This window comes from Lissotriton vulgaris, chromosome 9 (genome assembly GCF_964263255.1).
Source record: "Lissotriton vulgaris chromosome 9, aLisVul1.2, whole genome shotgun sequence".
Taxonomy (NCBI): Eukaryota; Metazoa; Chordata; class Amphibia; order Caudata; family Salamandridae; genus Lissotriton; species Lissotriton vulgaris.
Window position 1 is genome coordinate 69,266,575 of NC_141697.1, and position 14,817 is coordinate 69,281,391.

Genomic DNA, 14,817 nt, shown 5'->3' on the forward strand with positions numbered 1-14,817 from the left:
ATTGCCATTTCGATCAGGTGAAATAAACCTTCTGTTGCAATACTTGTAAGTCACCATTACGGTAGACCTTGCATGTCCATAGGGCAATGTATGACATTTAAAAAGTAGGACATTTATATTTAATGCTTTACATGTCCTGGCAATGAAAAACCTTCAGTGCTGTTTCTCACCCTGACAAGGCTGACTCCCCCCGTAGAAAAACACTGTCACACGGAAACAACTTCTAATGTTTAATATCAGTTTGGCAGCTGCTAGAAAGAGGATTCAATGATTAATTTTGATAGTAAATGTAATATCCATCTTAATGGTAAAGCCAGATTTTATATTACTATTTCAGAAATGGCACTTTTTCAAACTTGTAATTTTCCGGCCAAACCTTCAAAAGGTTTTGCTGGCAGTGTCCAGGGTCACCTGACCCCTGATGCTTGATGGCCCCCCTGGAGTGAGATATGCATTGCTCCCAGACAGTGGTCAAAAAGACCTGGAAGTGGGATTTCTAGGGCCCTTGCCAGATGGCCTGGGGAACTGAGCCTAGCCCTTTCCTGAGCTTCAAAGGATACCTCCCTTGTTACTTGCAGGTGAGGCTCACATCGAGGCTTGCCTTTACTTTGTCTCTCCAGTCAGGCTGGCACCAAACCCAGGTTTGCACTAGGTATAAAAGCGGACTACACAGACCTCCCCTTAGAACACTTGCGGACCTGTGGAAAATCAGAAGAAGGACTGATCTGATGTCTAAAGAACCTGAAGGGAGGCTGGACCTGCTTGTCTCGAACCAAGGGGCCCAGAAGCAACTCACAGGGTCAGCTGGATAATCTCCTATTCGAACTACAGGGGTTCAAGAAGCTTCCAGAGGTCTTTTCCCTGCAACTGCCCAGCTAATCAGTTTCAACTGGACCTGTCCTGGACCCTGCTGCTGGCCTCTCTTGGATTGTGTTTGTAACCAACCAATTGTGGACCCCCTACAGGTCCTGGACCCTTGGCTGGTGCTCGAGTGTACTCCCCTCACCCAAACTGCAAACGCTGGGACTTAGAAACTTTTTGCTCACTTTTCCTCATTAGAACCGGTTGGAGACCAGGGCCGGCATCACGCTGAAGCGGTCCATGATGAATTGCCAGTCGGACTCAACTTGCTGGTTTGGCCTAGTCTACTGTGACCAGATAGCTGTGGTTGGCGCTTTGTGCTTTTTGGTGCCTTTTTAAATCCAAACTTTGAAAATACATATATCCAGATCTATTTCTTGGATATTTTTTGTTTTTGTGATTTTTTTGTATTAACATTTGCCCGCTTTTTCTAAGTTGATTTGGGTTTCTCTTGTGTTGTGTTTTGACTTTATTACTGTCTGAGTACTGCAATAACACTTTACACATTGCCCCAAAGTTAAGTCTGTCTGCTTTATGCCAAACTTCCAGAGGGTCAAGCACAGGTTTTCTTTATTGACAGTTGTGGTTCAACCCCACAAGGATTGTGATTAATATTTGAGATAGGTTCTCAGCTAATACTCTGATCTCGTCCAACATAGGTCATGCTACAACCACACATTTTTGGAACAAAACACTGAAGCCCAGGTGGGGTGATTCCAGAAAGGCTGAATGCCAAAATGTCATGCTATTGGTAAATATGTGCCACAGAAATCCTCCATAACACATGATGTACGAACTGCTGCCATGGGATGGGCAAAGGAGGATTCCGTATGGCACCGCTCTGTGGCTGTAACGTCACAGGTTTACAGTTCTTCAAACCCTTGGATAACAAGAGTTATTACCTAGTACTTATGTATTGACAGCAGAAGAATGAAAGTCAGAGTCAACTCTGCAGGGATTCCATCCTATGGCCCAAAGGCAACACAAAACACAAACTATGCAGCAGATACCCAACCTACCCAGCTGTCTTATCGGTACTGAGAAATGGCCACCAAGGATGCTGGTGGTCAAGTGTCCCTCAAATTCTTCACTTTAGAATTCAAAGAAATGGCTAATCCGAAGGCCACTTGGTGCCTGGGTGTACAAGCAGTTAGAAAATATGCAGGGTGAGGGAGCCTTGGAACATGTATGTGCCTTGCAGGGCTATTTCTCGATTAAAAAGCACATTTAAAGCAGGGATGTGACGCAGACTTAAAAAATGACCGGTTTCTTCGCTCAGTGTGTTCCATTTTATTTTGTAACCCGGATTCCAGTTTCGGAAGCTCCTGTTCCATCAATATTTGCAGTGTGAGGTAAGGAGGCGTCGCCCTGTGCCACACGTAGTTATTACTGAAAGAGTCCTAGCAGCCCAAATCTTAGAAAAAGTATATGAAAACTGCACTTTTTAAAGTTCTTGAAACTCGCAGGGTGCTTTCCTAACTGCTGATGTCATTTGTAACTTTATTTTGCGTTACAAAAGCTGACGTTACAAACATTATTTTCACATGCCCTGCACCCATCAGGTTTGTCAGAATATTCAAAATCTCCTCATTTTACCGAGAAAGAAAAGTAAACCCCAATCTCCATGTTAAAAGAATAAGCAGCAATTTGTCAGAAGATACAGACTGACATTTGACCTGTCTCTGAATGGTCAGCAAATGAGACCAGAAAAACAAAATTTACCAGCATCTTTATTCCTCGTTCACCTTCTGAACTCCAGCATGAGGATTTTGTATGTTTGAGCAGATCGTGCAGAATTTCACTCTGAGGAACTACATAAAAACTGTGAGATTCCGCAGAGTTCTGCAAGCGGGGGAAAGTCGGCATGTCTGGATGCTTGCGCTGATTTTTTGCACCAGGGCCTTGTTCTGCACTGTAAAATCAGTGCGAACAGCACCACACGATACGCCAGAGGGCTCTGATTCTTTCGGCCGCTAGAGTACATTTTCTACTCGAGTGGCAGCTTTCTCAACGTGAACTGTTGCGACCCGCCATGACTGCCCACAGTGAGAAAATCTCGCCAGGTGGCGTTTGGTGGAGTTTTGCCAGAACTTCACGTTACAAGCTGTGTGGGCAAAACTCTGCAAACTCTGCAGGCGGAGCATAAATTATAACCCACCACTAGTATTGTGGGGATCAGGCCCGGACTGGCCGTAGCGGGCACCGGTCAATCCCCTGTTGCGCCGCACGGGTGTCGGCCGGTTTTGGGCCCCTGGGGGCCAGTTTTGTTACAGGGCCGTTTTTTCAGCATGGCTGCAAAATCGGCCCTGTAACAAAATCGGCCGAAAACCGGCCCTGGCAAAGAGCTCGGCTGTACCCCCAACCCCCCCAAACCCCGAGCACTTTGCCAGGGCCGGTTTTAGTTCTCAGTCCGGCCCTGTTGGGGATGCTGCAGCACCCCTACTTCCAGTGCCTATGCTTTGTGATGTTCAAAGCTTGCAAAGTTCTTGTAAAAAGCAAAAATTTGGCCAAGCGATGTAGCAGGGACATTCCTGCTGCCAGGTAGGGCCTCAAGGGTGTTGCTCTCCACTCGCCGCCAACCCTTTTCCTGATGAACCATATACTTGACCTTCTTCACTGCCGGAAGTCCCCGCAGAGGACTTCCGGTGTGGAGGAGAGTAAGCATGCAGACAGTCCACTGGCAGCCATTTTGTTCCCCACTGTAACTCAGGGCTCTAAAGTCTTGTAGCCGACTGGACCGGTGGCTGCAGGGAACTATGCAGGGTGAAGTGCAGGGTGAAGTCAAACTTTGCCCATCTTCACGAAGGGTGAATCTTCCAAACGTGCAATTCTCTTTCAGAAACTGGACAATTGTTCCTATCTTGAAAAGACAAAACCAATACTGCACAAATAGTGTGAGTATATTTCTTTGTAGTGTAAGTCCTGATGAAAGCTTCACAGACCCTTCGGGCCTAAGGAGCTGAAACATGTCGACAAATCCACAATAATCCATATACTCACAGACCTAGTAACTCGGTCTGTATTAAGTATCATATCATTTTAAAATTACTGGGAACCTACCCCTTAATAAATCCTTGGGGTTGTCTTCTCATTTTTTACTAATTTTTGCACATCACATTTCTTTTTCACATTGTAAGTGGGGAAACCCTCAATCTCTGGACACTGCACTAAACAACCCAGAGGTGCCTCTGGATGAGGCTGGCAGCCAACGCACTGAAGAAATCCCAATGATAACTGCCAAAACTTCAATGCGGGGCGGATGAAACACATATACCGCACTCCGAATAGGATTGAGTTCTTTGAGGGTACTCTTCTTCCTTGAACCTAAGGTTGTAAAGTGTAACAAGTGTCCATTTTCATTTTTGATAAACTTGTGAATCTTCCAAACTTCAGCCGCATACACAGCAAAAGATTAAAATGTGTACACCCCTACAGTGCCATTCCTTTTGTGTGATTGTGTCTATAACAGCACGTTGGGGCTACTCAGAGTGGCTGGAAGGTTTGAACTGGGCGGCTTCCATAAACAAGGCCCACTATGGAGTGGATGTATGACGGTACAACGCGTACCGTTACAACGCGTACCTTTACGATGCAGGTTTAACAACGCAAGTCGTTACAACAACTTGCGTTGGGGGCGCTGGATAGTGAATACTTTAATTTACTATGCCAACTCTAGTCCCCGTGGATAGTAGGGAATGTGTTGGATAGTAAATTAAACTACCCCCTATCCTAGAACGCCCTCCAGCGAAAGTCGTTGTAACGAGTTTTGTTGTAAATCCTGCGTTGTAACGGTACTGCGTTGTAACGGCTCCGTTGTAAAGGATGTTTCCCCTATGGAGTAGGTGTTCACTACTCAGGCTGGGGTGCAATTCACCGGAGCAGACTACCTCAGTCGCTGCCGCAGTGTATCGGGTCTACATTGAGTAGCATTGAGTTGGGTAACAATAAACATTTGTTATTCAGCGCCAAGGTACCCTTGGGTGACCGTGCGCTTTACAAATGCACATGTTGTTATAATGATCCCTGCGGACACTTCCTGGTCATCGAATATTACTCCGGACATGGACAGCCTTATATAGAGCCGAGCCAGGACCTCAGCTGCAAGAGCCAAAGCACGAGCCGAGCCATCAAAAGATGTAAAACAAAAACGGGCAACGAATGTCAAGAAAAAAATATGAAGACTTTAAAATGAAAAATTAAAATTAACATCTCGGTGTCTCATGTACAATAGATTGTATCACTGAACTGAGTGACATTAAATGAAAGTAATATTTTTTTTAAAACATGAAACATTCAAGAATACTCACACAACCTGGCAAGTTACCACGAGTTACCCAAAATGTGCAATGTTCTCCATTTGTATAGCTTATACTGTTATTAAATGTAAAGCAGGATAGTTTTACATTAACTGTATACGTGAGGTTTTAGTATAGCAAAAATGCTGTACAAAACGACTTAAATATGCTCTCAAATGTAATGGTTAAGGAAAATGATGCATAGTGAAGTAAAGCGAGAGGCTGTAGATCACACAATGTGGTCTAGTGGGGAAGCCGGGATTTGAGTCCAGGACTGCATATTACGCTGTTCAGAGACTGGGGATCCTGCTCTGTTGGACACTGTTCATTCATTGGTTCACACTTCACGCACTCAGGGAGGGGGGGGGGGGGGGTATTGCCTCGTGCGTCCCCCCCACTCCAGAATCTGGGTCGGGAGAGCCACCCCACGTGTCCTCCCCGGTGCTCGCGCTCTCGTGGTTTGCGGCTGGCTCCACCGGAGCTCAAGATTATACAGGACCACTTCTTTCAATAAAGCCCAGGCTATTACAATCCTGCGGTTTCACAGCTCTGCGAAGAGCAGGTTTTACTACCCTCGGCCTGGCCGGGCCCATTTTATAGCTTTGGAAAGGCCAAGTTGCCCCTGGCGTACGTAGACCTGAGAAGAGGCGCGTTCTCAGACTCGGCTCTCTAATGCTGCAGAGACAATGTTTAATATCTTTTTTTCTCCTATGTTCCCCAACCCTTTAACTCGCTTCAAGCTGCATGGTTTTGCTTCTCCAGGCAAGGATTACCATATTGAAGACGTTTCCTAAACGCATAACCGTACGTATAATGTCCCTCGGAGCTAGAGAGAGTCGTATGGGCTGCAAAGCCAGACCTCGGGCCCCATGGTGTAAAGGGCACACTTTCCCTGTTTGCGCCCGGCGCACCTTTAAATAGGTGTGCACGGCGCAAACAGGGAAAGTGCGCCCTATTACCAGTGTTTGACATGGAAAAATAGAAGTGCAGGTACTCTGTTCCAGAGTACCTGCTTGTTCCTGAGAAGTGCCGGTATTCTCCAATTAAAAATATAGCATTTCTCTTGAGAAGTGCCAGTACTCTCCCTCTCAAAATAAACCAGTACTCCGTACTGGAGAGTACCGGCCCATTTAAAGCACTGCCTATTACATGGAATGCGCTGCCTCCAGGGCAGCTGTGAACTGGAGTTCAGGGCATTCCTGTCAAAACATGGAGCGGCTGCTTTGAATCCGTTTCGGGTTTTCACAGTGCAAGCAGCAACCCGCTTGAACTTTTAAAGGGGAATAGATATCTCCTTGCAGGCGGGTGCAGTGAGTGACTGCACCCGCCTGATAGGGGATGTTCGGGGGTCCATGTGACCCCTGTGCCCCCTCCAGAGGGCCGCCATCAGGTGGCGCACTGAAAGTGCATCATCTAAAAGGTGGTGCACTGTCAGTACGTCTCCTGAGAGCTTCCTTGCCTCTGCGCCATCATCGGTAATACGGCGCGGGCGCAGAGGCATAGGGATTCCCTCATTTGCATGGGGCACGCCCCCATGCAAATGAGGTAACGCCCCTCAAGACAGACCTGGTTATTTATGTGCTCCTGCCCGATCGGTATTACAAAGGGAGCCGCACATGCGTCTATGTCCCCTTCTGTAATAACAAAGTGCCCCAAGGGCAGACAAAGTGGGCGCAAACGCCCGTTGCGCCCTCGGGGCACTTATGTAATACAGCCCCTGCAGAGTAAATCACACATTGGCAACATTCTAAACACAGTTCAAGATCGGATGGCCTCCCAGAATTTAAAACTGAACCCATCCAAAACTGAATTTGTTCTCATCGCCTCGTTGAGATCACCACTCCCGGTGCAATCCTGGAGGGACTCGTTCAGGATCCTTCATAGGAAACCTACTATCATCGACTGTGCCAAAGTCCTACAAGTGACCATAGAAACCCGCTCAATTTACAATCCCAAGTCAACACCATGGCCAGAAATCCACACCTCTAACTGGATCTTCTTGGAGGAATTTGGCTTTTCAGCTCAAAACTCTGGTTCATCCAATAGTGCAATCTTGAATCACAACTAGAATTCTCTCTGTACCCAAATTCCCAAGATGCAGCTCACGCCAGTACAAGTAGTCCTACATCCAGCAACACGTTCCGTCTCTGGGGATGAAAACTATGGCCATGTTTCACGGACTCTGGTAACGCTTGACTGGCTTCCCATTGAAGCCGGGGATATATAAAAATGGCATTTATCACTCACGAGCCCCTGCACACCACCACTCCCCGTTACCCGGCTGACACGTTTGAAATAGCTGGAAGGGCTAGACCATCGCAGAATGAGGAAGGTCTGTGGCTAGGACACCCAACCTTTAAAGAGTGATGATTTATGGCTCAATCCTTTTCAGAAAGTGGGACTAGAGCTTGGAACTCCTTACCTCAGAACCTACCACCGGTACCTCACAGGCTACGTTTAAATCTCATATCATACACAACTAGTCTGCAGTTCTGAAAGAAATCAGAAGTCTCGGCGCAATCCTCGCAGGTCACAGAGCATCCCTCATAGGAAACAAAAGCCCTCGCCCACCAAGGTGGCATGCTTCATCATCAGCCCGTGCTTTTTGTTTAGGCGGGCGCCTTTAATATCCAACGAGCCCCTTAGAGGGCTCTTTGACAGAGATTTTTTTTGTTTTTGTTGTGCGACTGGGAAACATCGATCCACTTATGTATGCCTCATGGAGTGTGTTGCACACACCTGTAAGTAGACTGGAGGGATACTGATTTTTTTAAAAAGAACTAAGGGTTCCCCGCTATATTTTATTCTCCCAGGATGCCTTTGCAACAGATAAATGCAAAAACAACAGTTGATTGACAGAATGCAGAACAATGTCATACATTCACCCCAGTACAGAGATCTGGGCCTAAATCCATCGTTTTTTTGCTCACCATGCCATTCCAGTTTGAACCCAGACATATGCAAATCAGTCTGACCCTGTGCCTCATGGGAACAGTCCAGCCCGAACTGCCAAGCCAGGTCCTCCCTGGACTGGAAACAAGCATCCTAGGACCGGTTTAGGGCTTTCAGTCCTCATCAGCCAGGATAGCTTGATTCCAGTGGCATGGAGAGCAAGGGACTCACGTCTGAGCATTCCCGTCCCACTCGGGGTGACAAATACAAAAACAACAGTTGATGGACAGAATGCACAACAATGTTATACATTCACTCCAGTACAGAGATCTGGGCCTAAATCCATTGTTTTTTGCTTACCATGCCATTCCGGTTTGAACCCAGCCATATGCAAATCAGTCTTGACCCATTCTGTGTCTATGGGGAAATGTGTTCATACATATGGCCCAAAGGGCTCTGATATACAAATCTTCCACGAACCTGGCCTGACGTGGAGTCTCAATATACCCCCTTGTGACTAAAATTAAAATGGACGTCCATCGTTGAGCCCTACTGCTGCTTCAGGTCCGAGGTAGAGTAGCCCTATTCAAAACTATGATGCTGCTATGATACTTACACATCCTCCAAAACTTCCCCCTTATCCCCAATCGCTGGTTTCGGACCTCTCATCTGTGATACGCTCCTTCCTTTGGGCAAACCGTCTGCCTCGCATAGCCCTAGGTAAATGTAGACAGACGGTGTATGACGGAGGCATGGGAATGGCCGCCTTCCGACTGTCATACAGTGATGCAAACGCTGCTCATTAACCACTGGTTGACTGGCGGTTTGGATAACCAAGGGTATAATGCCAAACTCTCTCTCCTGGGATTAGACAAGGTGGCTGGGATATTAAATGGTACCTCGATCCGACAGCACCTTCCTGAGGTCACCCGCATTGCCTTTATGAATTGACACGCCAAACTGCACTCTATGGGATGGGGTAAGAAGCCCCACTGTGGCAGGTCCAATTTCACAACTGTCTACAGCTCAGACAAGGTCGGCTTCAAGAGCCAACTCACGGGACTGCCGGAGACAATCCACATGAGGCCAAACTAATAATGGACAGACTCCGGAAAGGAGGCACATCCCAAATATCCCACACCCTAGTCAATAAAGACTGTGACAGATTCACATCCCTAAAGCAGAAATAGGAGGAATGGGTGGGACCGCTTGAGGATCTAGATTGGGTACTAACCTGTATGACGTCCCCGTCGGATCGCCATATCTGCATGCCTCAGAATGATCCAATTGAACCATCTACATATGACCTACCTCCCCGCGTCGTCTGTGGCACGCTGGCAAAATCCCACACCCTACCTGCTTCCATTGTTCATGTCTAGACAAAGACTTCTTTCATGTGACCTAACACATGCCCCTAAATGCTGGGCATTGGCATCAAATTGCAGAGGCCTTGATACAGGTTTTAGGAGGCTCAATAGAGTGGTCACCAAAACAGGCCCTACTAGGTGTGTTATATTACCTTGGAAGCACTCCCGGGGACCAATAACTGGTGGGCATGGCTACCATCAGGCCAAACGGGATATTGCTCGTATCTGGAGACCCCCTGAACCCACATTGACTGAATTTGGGCGGGACTGGACTGGTGTGCAGAAGTGGAATAGCCCATCTATATTGCCTGGTGTGGTCTTCAAAAACTCTCCCACGATCTGGGGCAAATGGTGGGAGTATTACGAACTTGGTCCTGTGTAATTGACTATGTGATTGTAGTGCATCATCTGAAAAAGTATTAAGGCTTGTGTGTGTGAGTGTATGTGTGTGTGTGTGTGTAATGGTGGTAATACATGTTCTGTTCATACGTACAAAGCCATGCATGGAAGGGGCGGAAGTGAGAGATGGGTGATGAACGCCATTCTGCGGGCAGAGTTTGCGAAGTTTTGCGGACACTGCATTATGTAGAGTTATGGCAAAACACCACCAACAGCTAGGTGGCAGAGTTTTTTCTCACACACTGCTAACCAGCGTTAAATTGGCTTGTGAGAATGTGCATCCCCTAGCGTGATTTCTAAGGTGCTACAACGCCACCCGGCAAGATTTTCTCAATGCGAGCGGTCACAGCAGATCACGACCATTTGGATTGAGAAAGCTGCCGCTTTAGTAGAAAATTTATTAGAATGGAAGACAGAAGCAGAGTCCTCTGGCACACCACGGGGTACCCTTCGTGTTGATTTTAAAACATGGAACAAGCTCCCGTTGCAAAAGAAAAAAAAAGAAAAAAAAATCGTCGTGAGCAACGTGACAGGCCGAATTCCATCCGCTTGCGGAACTCCACAAAATCTTGTGGAGATTTTATGGAACTCCACAAGTTAAGCCCACGTCCTAGTTGATGTAGCTCAGGAGGTACAGAGTTGATGGTTGAGGAGGTCACCATATTATGAAATACATTTTAGAGATTGGAAGATGATTTTGAATGATCATTGTGATCAATCCACTGATTGGCTTTGTAAGTCGGTACTGTGAATCAACTCACAATTGTAATGTGTGATGCACACACATTTCAACAGGAAGTGGTCACTCTGCTGAGTTATCTACGTCTGGTAGAGCACCTTCATCTCAGGTGCTTCAGAAGGCCGGTCATTTCGCTAGTGTTAGTTTGAAAGGGTTTACATTTTTTATCAACCATGGTTGCTTCTGGTTTAAAATCATATGCCCGGTATTGCTAGAAAAGTAACTTTTATAATGATTTCTTCTTGGATTGAGCTTTGCTTTGTAGTCCCCTTTAGGGCACAGTAGTTTCAAATGATTCTCTTTAAGAAATGTTCATAATATGGTGGAGTACGCACACTGTTGGAGTATCCTGTAAATTCAGTATACCTGGATATTTTCTGATTCTTGGTCGGTCCTTGTGGCAATGTGGCGTCCCAGGCTCCTGTCTCACTCTCTCCTAAGACTGCTTGGAGTAAAGAACCTCCAACCCCCAGGTTTGTGGAGTCAGCGAAGCGCAGATGCCTCGCGGGAGCTTTGGTGCCAGACAGCAAGAGGGCGATGTACACACCTTCTTACACGCGTGAGAGCTGCCTACACCTGGAAGACATGGTCATTTCTGGATCCATCACTGACTGACGAGTCACACAACCAGAAAGGTCTACTTCAGGCATATAGAGGTGGCATGTGCACGTGTGGTATTATGCAATGCACACACAGTGTTCCCTTTAATATGTAGAGATGCGGTTTCCATGGACCACGAGAGGGACACGCAAACGATGTGAACATCTGTAGTAACTGTGGGTATTCGAGATTTTTATGATGTATGGGATCATGCTATTGGTCAATCAAATAAATGAACTCTGTGGGTTCTCGCACAACTGAAAGCCCACAGATAAGTACATCGAACTTACGCCATCAAACTGACGTCTGACTGAGTTGGCATCCATAGAGCAAAGTGAAGAGTTAATCGCCAGGTGCAAACTTCCTATTGGCAACTCGGTGTCCGGGAAATTCACGAGATGTACTTTTGCATAATTACTCGAATGTCAGCAACATTATGTGAAATTACATGTAATTATGCAAAATGCAAACCTATAATTTCAAGCCATATTTTAGCACAAAATGCATCTTTCCATCAAATTTGGTGCAAGGATACAGATAAACAAAAGCACCGCAAACAGCGACAGCTTGAGTTCTGATGCTCCCGTAGCTTGCAGTACATTTTTACCACAAATCGTGCATTTGTTGTACATGTTTACCACAATTGGCATGTGATTATGAAAACTGGCATAATAGCATAATCTTGGGAATTTCATGCAACAAGTATAACAGGAAAGTCACGAAATTATGCAAATTATCCCGGCGCGGTAACATTCTCGCCCAGGCTTAATCAGCAACTGCTGTGAGTGACAAGGCATACCCTGATGCTGCCAGACTCCTTAGAGCTGAAGAGGCTGATTTCAAAGGCTCTCCATCACGGGGCGTGAGGTGGAGGGGCGGGGAGCCGTGGCCCTTAAGGCTGAAAGGGATGCCCTGAAACCTTGCCTTAAATGTCAGATGGCATAGTTCTGGGGTACATCATAGTGAAAAATCAAACCCTCCCTCCTCCACACAACTTCTGGTCCACACTGCAGGCCTTCATACTTTCACACATCAATGGTGGCCATGCCGCCCTACCCAGCCACCTGGGTCCAAACCCTGCCTCCTCCACGTCTATCATCCCCTTTGGTTTTGCTTTGTTTGCCCTAAGTTGGCAGGGTATGCCGAGACGTGGGTCCGTTGCTCACTTTGCCACTGGATTCAAGCTGGCCTGGCTGATGACGGCCGATTAACCAGAAACCAGTTCCAGGATGCTTGTTTCCGGTCCAGGGAAGACATGGCTTGGTAGTTTGGGCTGGACTGTTCCCATGAGGCACAGGGTCAGACTGATATGCATATGGCCATGCCTGAACTGGGGTGGTGGAGTGAGCTAAAGAATGATGATGGATTAAACCCAGATCAGTTGACTGGGGGTGAGTGCTTGCATTGTTCAACACTACGTCCATCATCCCCTTTGGTTTTGCTCTCCCATATGTGCCACATAACACATCAGCTGCATAGTCTAACAATTTAAACTAACACATTGTTTGTGGCTCAAACGGATCAAAAGTTACTAAAAGTATGACTTATGTATACTTGCAAACACGAAACCGCCATCCAAAGTCAGCACTTGGCGTGGTCACACAAGACATACCGCCCTAGAGTCGGCCCTTAAAGGGGCCTGTGACCTCAGTGACAGAGTCACTGTCACTCTAGGGTGTGCTGCTTCATAGGCCTGCCATAAAGACTGGAGGTAAACTTCAGTATGGATTGTGGTTGACAGGCCTTCAAAGTTGCCACCGCTAGGGTCCACCTGCTGGTGCTATGACACCAGGGTTTCTAAGTCTTGCGGGGCCTTCTAAGGTCTAACATGGGATTGTGCTTCCTCAGGAGAGTGGTCTGGGGGACTGGTCATGAAGGCTGAACCTGGTTCCCCAGTTCCAAATTCGGCATCTCTGATCATAGTGCCACATCCTCTCCCCCACTGAACACCATACTGCCCTACTGAGAGAAACTTGCACGGTCTTCAACTACAACCCAATTGTGCTCCCCTATAAACACTCGGATGAGATTCAATTCAAATTACGCACTAGGCAAGGGCAATATGCAGCCTAAAAACAAAAAGTAACAACATCCTGGAAAATGGAAACACTCATAGGGAATGCAAGATTAAGTAAAGCATGTGAAATGTGAGCAGGAACAGCATGGTCACCTTAACGCTTTCACACTCCATATTCAGAAATCACTGAGCGCTTTCGCCTAAAAAGTTAAGGACATGACTACAGGGCCTGGAAGGGACCTGTTTCAATGTCCGTTTCATAGATCCTTCCAAACGTAAGCAGTATGGTTTAAAAAGACAATATCTGGTTCACGCGACTGTGGCACATTGTAACCATGGAATTACTTACTGCACGCTTGCAAGCCCGCGACACACACTTCACCAAAATATGGCCACCTTCCTTGGTAAAATGGAGCATGCACTTCTCCTGCCCCCAAAGCTCCGGGGTCTACACCTATTTGAGGACGCGGTGTACCCACTTGACTTTGACAGACTCCCACATAACTAGCCTGGTCCACTCCTTGGTCGACACAACATTTCCTGATGACAAGTCGAATGCCCTGCGTCTCCCCCCCGCCACCCTACCTCTTTCTGATACTACCCTGGCTCACAACTCTTGGACCTCATGACTATTATGGTGGCCTCCTCTTGATCCTCTTCACATGTTCTCGACCCACCCCACAATAGCTACTTCTCGCCTTTTATTCTCTACGTTCCCCTCACTCCCATCCCAGCTACTTCTCTCTTCTCCCTTTCGTTCCTCCGGTTTCTCTTTCCTCTTCTTTTTCTAAGTTGGGTTTGGGTCTTATTGTTCTCACTGCCTAGAAGCCTTCTGACATTGGTATCAGCATGAATTGTCAATAGTCAGACGCGGCCGGCCTCTCATGGGTTGTAGGCGACTTGCTGTGTAACATTTGCACTTTATACGCCTCCCCTAAATTATCCGGCAGGCCCTGTAAAGTGTTGTAGTCGATGAACTGTGTACAGATAGACTCCCCCCCCCTTCCCCCCCCGTTACCCCAAACTGGTTTTCCCTACAAAATAAAACAGATTTCAAACAAATAGACCACATCCCTGAACACAGAGCTGCGGTACACTTTTTGTTTTCCAATCCACCCATCAATTTGGCATTGCAGTACCTCCAGGAATAGTGCACATTCCCACCAAGGGAAAACAATGCTATTCAAAGAAAGACCAGAAAACAAAAGTAGCGCTTCACTGGCAAACTCTGTAAAGTGATGCTAATGTGTTTGGATGTGAATAAAATCCATCTGGCCACTATGTGACCACTCTATTTTGCTTTATTAAGTTATTTATTTATTTTCATATTTTGAGCCTTTTATTTCTCTCCGTCCCGAGGCTGTACTCTGGAAAAGAAATAGGTCATAAAAAGAAATTTCCAGCACAAGTGTTTTCTTTTGTGGATCCCTTTCGCAGGGGAACAAAGAAACAAAATGAGGAAAGAGGGTGAGAACCGTCTCGAACTCACGGTTTTCAGAAAGGGAGGAGGAGCTAGACCGAAAGAGAGAGGACAGGAGGAAGAAAGAGAGAGGGGGCAGGAGGAAGAAAGAGAGGGGGCCGGAGGAAGAAAGAGGGGGCAGGAGGAAGAAAGAGGGGGCAGGAGGAAGAAAGAGAGAGGACAGGAGG

General features: G+C 46.8%; 1 protein-coding gene across 1 annotated transcript in view; it reads right to left on the bottom strand.

Moving 5' to 3' along the window:
• GALNT16 (polypeptide N-acetylgalactosaminyltransferase 16) overlaps positions 1–14,817 on the bottom strand; it is a 512,323-nt gene that overhangs the window by 431,137 nt on the left and 66,369 nt on the right. The gene's annotated exons all lie outside the window — the stretch shown is intronic.